The sequence below is a fragment of the Danio rerio genome, chromosome 13 (genome assembly GCF_052040795.2).
Source record: "Danio rerio strain M-AB ecotype USA chromosome 13, GRCz13ab, whole genome shotgun sequence".
In the NCBI taxonomy this organism is placed as follows: domain Eukaryota; kingdom Metazoa; phylum Chordata; class Actinopteri; order Cypriniformes; family Danionidae; genus Danio; species Danio rerio.
In genome coordinates, this window is record NC_141033.1 from 892,501 (window position 1) to 897,500 (window position 5,000).

At 39.4% G+C, this 5,000-nt stretch overlaps 1 protein-coding gene across 6 annotated transcripts in view; it reads left to right on the forward strand.

Moving 5' to 3' along the window:
• Window positions 1–5,000, forward strand: part of pcsk2 (proprotein convertase subtilisin/kexin type 2) — a 69,216-nt gene that overhangs the window by 58,126 nt on the left and 6,090 nt on the right. For 2 of the 6 annotated variants that reach the window (XR_015504878.1, XR_015504877.1), the window contains exon 12: window positions 1–1,067. This exon is cut by the window's left edge. The gene's annotated coding sequence lies outside the window, so the exon portion shown is untranslated. 6 annotated transcript variants of the gene reach the window in all.

Consider the following 5,000-nt stretch of genomic DNA (forward strand, 5'->3'; position numbering starts at 1 on the left):
CATTTCTTCTTTGACATAGAGAGCATTTCTTCCAAAATATATCTGAAATACTGATTCATCAGACCACAGTTATAACTGCTGTTATAAACTAGCCTAGAGCGGCGTCTGCTGTTATAAACTAGCCTTGAGCACTGTGCTGTTAAACCCTAGCATAGAGCACCGTCTGCTGTTATAAACTAGCCTAGAGCGGCGTCTGCTGTTATAAACTAGCCTAGAGCGCCATCTGCTGTTATAAACTAGCATAGAGCACTGACTGCTGTTATAAACTAGCCTAGAGCGCCATCTGCTGTTATAAACTAGCCTAGAGCACTGACTGCTGTTATAAACTAGCCTAGAGCGCCTTAAGCAATATCTGCTGTTAAACCCTAGCATAGAGCACCATCTACTGTTATAAACTAGCCTAGAGCACTATCTGCTGTTAAACCCTAGCATAGAGCACCGTCTGCTCTTAAAAAGTAGCCTAGAGCGCCATCTGCTGTTATAAGCAAGCATAGAGCGTAATCTGCTGTTATAAACTATCATAGAGTGCCGTCTGCTCTTATAAGCTAGCCTAGAGCGCCATCTGCTGTTATAAACTAGCCTAGAGCGTCATCTGCTGTTATAAACTATCATAGAGTGCCGTCTGCTGTTATAAGCTAGCCTAGAGCGCCATCTACTGTTAAACACTAGCCTAGAATGCTTTTCGGTTATGTTTGGTCATGAACTACATTATGGGATGTTGATCTCTGCTCGGTCCACTTTTGATGTTGAAAATTCATCTCCACAATTTAATAGTCACTTTTAATGGCATATTAGTAGCAGAACAGACATTTGAGATGTGCTGCAGTGTATAACAAGGTTTTTGCAGCATTATATACAGCACCAACCCAGACAATATAGCCTTTTAAACTAATAAAAATGTTCATAAAAGTGACTTTTTCCAACTTTTTTGAGGTTAAAAGTAATTAGAAGAAAGATCAAGCTTCCATAATGCAGTTCAAAAGCAGAAATAACATTAAAACATGAATCACAAAATACAGAACACTGCTAATTTGCAATAACAGTGCAAATAAATAATATATATCACATATCAGTAGTTTGTCCGTGTTTTCACACGTGGAATGTTCTTTTGTCACCTTTGCAGTATACAGTATATCACACAAAGACAAACAGAAAAAACAACAACCTATTCATAGTCAGCAAAGGGCACGCCGTGAACCACCTTTTGTTCCAGAACGGTAATTAACCAGAATCATCAGCTCATGTGTTTGCTCGCTGCTCTTGCTGTTCTATCAATAACAGCGTTCATTAATGTCCCCCAAACCCCACAGCACTATCTCACTGTCAACCAGAGACCAGCAGCTCTTTCTTTATTAACTTTCTTTTCCAACGCTCAATAGATTCAGCTCAAGGCTCTATTTGTGTCTTCAGCTCCATTGTTTCAGTTCACTAGTGTGTGTGTGTGTGTGTGTGTGTGTTTGTGTGTGTGTGTGTGTGTGTTTGTGTGTGTGTGTGTGTGTTTGTGTGTGTGTGTGTGTGTGTGTGTGTGTGTGTGTGTGTGTGAAGTACTCTAAACTTTAAAGACCCTGTGAAATTAAATTAAAGTTATTTAGATGTTAGTTTTAAGGATATCTATAAGCTAGTATGCTCCAAAACTTTGTCAATATTCACATTTAGGAGATATAAACCTGATCTAAAGCTTGTAGTTTGTCACTTCCGCCTAATTCATTCATTCATTCATTTTCTTGTCGGCTTAGTCCCTTTATTAATCCAGGGTCGCCACAGCGAAATGAACCGCCTTGCTCAAATGGATTAAGGATTATTCTGATGTCTTCACAGTTTCTCATCAAATCATCTGACCAACTAAAAGCTCTGTAGTATCTCATATGCCCCGCCCCCTTCATCTCATTGGCTGTTCATCTGATGTGCTTGAGCTTAACAGCTCTTGCTGGCAGAGCTGTGAGAAAAGCAACACGCTATTGGCCCCTTTTTAAAGGGGAGGAGCTATTATCTGCCCCCGCCCTCTCTTTATGTTATAGTTGAGATTATGTCAAACAATAATTAAAAAATGTGCATTTCACAGCGCTTCACATCACCTTCAAGATTTACAATGGTAAAACAGTGGTATAGTAATATTACAGTGATCTATTATACAATTATCAGGGGTGCTGCATTAATAACTTTCTTACTCAAAAGTTTTTGTCTTGTTTCTAGTCCAAATATCTGCAAATTCAAGAAGCATTTTCTAGAAAAGCAAAAAATATTGTCTTGTTTAGAGAAATAATGGGCTCTATTTTAGCAATCTAGGTGCAAAGTCTAGAGCACAAAAGCATTAATGTCATGTCTGAATCTACTTTTGCTATTTTAAGGATGGATAAATAAGCTCTGTGCATGGTCTAACAGGGCTGTGCTGATTCTCTTAATGAGTTCTGGGTGTGTTTTGAGCATAACCTGCATTAAACCAATCAGAGTCTCGTCTCTCATCCCCTTTAAGAGTCAGTTGTGTCGCTTCATGGTGCATTTGCTATTTACATGACGACATTATAAGTGTAAAAGCTGAACACTTCACTAGCGAGAAAACAGTTCAACAGAGCATCTGCAGCGCGAGGATAAAGAACGAGCCTCCTCCATTCAGCCACTTTACTTTACTCCTTCACTTTACTCCTTTACTTTGGTGGAGTGAGGAAATGGTGGAAACTCTCTCCACTGAACACATCCATTAGCCCACAAATTTCATTTCCTTTGTCAAGAGCAAAGATTTGCTTCAAAGCTATTTCTAAATTCAGCTCTAATCTCCAGCAAAGGAATAAATGAACAATAATAATGAAGTGTGCTCAGAAAACTGAGTTATGTCCAAACACACGTCCTGTGCAATCTGTTCATGAGTAGCTTCAGCTGTCTCTGTCTGCAATCATGGGGATCTAGGCCAGATGTGTGAGTGGTGCATGACTGGATCTTGTTGTTCATTTAATGGCGGATTTGTAGTTCTATGCAATGTGAAAGTTCTCCAGTGATCTATGATGGTTTCTATATATAATAAATCTATTTAGCTGTTTGTTAAAGCACTTGAGTGATTACGACATTAACATCCCCTTTTTTTTTTGAGTGATAAGAAAGTCTTAATTATTGTGATGCAAGAAGTCATTCAAATCTATAAAATACACTCTTTTTTGTGTGGGTTTGGCAGATTATTTTGCTTGTTTTAATGAGAAACTCTCTCTTTTGACTATATAATTTCTTAAAATAAGACTATATTTTGTATTTGTCTAGAAAATGCTGCTTGATTTAAGAGTTTGTAGATATTTGGACTAGAAACAAGACAAAAACTCTAAGAAAAGCATTCTTTACAGTGTGGCGATGTTATAAAACACTGTTTAGGAAAGAGTTAATACCTGTCAGCGTCTCCTTCACGCTCCACACACCTTCTGTCCTCTCCTGTGGATGTTTCTATCCTAGTTTCCGGGGAAACACTGTCCTGTGAAAGAGTGAAGACACACACACACACACACACACACACACACACACACACACACACACACACACACACACACACACACACACACACACACACACACACACACACACACACACACAAACACACAAACACACACACACACACACACACACACACACACACACACACACAAACACACGCACACACACACACACACACACTAATCTGAGCTGCGTAATGGGTCCGGCTGGAGACCTGCCTCTGATAATGCCATTACATCCACTTTACACCACACACACACACGCACGCACGCATGCACACACACACACACACACACACACACACACACTAACACACATACACACACATAATCAGGGCAAAGCAATTGCTGGCTCCACGATGGAAATAGAGGAACATATAATCAGTTTCTTTCTTTCTTTCGCTGGCCCAGTTTTTAAATGGCCGTAGTTCAGAACTGTTGGACTGTGAGGTTATTTCTCAAATCAAAACAGAAGCCTCGCTTTACAGCTCCTTCCAGACGAAAACTCTGAATTACAAGTGAAAAAATATATGAGTTAAAGAAAATACTGAACTCTGAGAAGAAGAAAATGTGTGATGGAAACTCCGTATTCAATTACAAATATAAGAATTTTATGATTTAAACTCAAAATGAAAGATTTGTGCAAAGTACAGTCAACTCAAATTTCCTAAAAACAACAACAGAAAACAATAGTGAGATACAACGCTGAACTCAGAGAAATAAAGGTTTTTATGTGGGACGTGAGCCTAAAATTCTGAGGAAAAATGTAAGAATTTTAACACACAAAACAAAGTTCAGACCTCTGAGAAGAAGACAAGAGTGTGATATGAACAGAATTATAAGAAAATAAGTATACCTCTCAACATTCCTAGAAAAAGGTGAATTGTAGACGTAAACTCAGAATTCAGAAGGAGAAAAGTGCAAGAAGAAAACAAAAGATCCAAGAACTCTGAGAAGTAAAATAACAGAGTGATGGAAACTATCCATCCACCCATCCATCATTCCATCCATCATTCCATCCATCATTCCATCCATCATTCCATCCATCCATCCATCCATCATTCCATCTATCATTCTATTGATTTATATATCTGTCTGCCTGTCTGTCTGTCCGTCGGTCTATCCATCCATCCATCCATTATCCATCTATCATTCCGTCTGTCCGTCCATCCATCAGTCCATCCATACGTCCGTCTATTCATCCATCTGTCCGTCCATCCATCCATCCATCCATCCATCCATCCATCCATCCATCCATCCATCCATCCATCCATCCATCCATCCATCCATCCATCCATCTATCATTCCATCCGTCCATCTATCATTCCATCCATCCATCCATCCATCCATCCATCCATCCATCCATCCATCCATCCATCCATCCATCCATCCATCCATCCATCCATCCATCCATCCATCCATCCATCCATCCATCCATCTATCCATCCATCCATCCATCCATCCATCCATCCATCCATCCATCCATCTATCTATCTATCTATCTATCTATCTATCTATCTATCTATC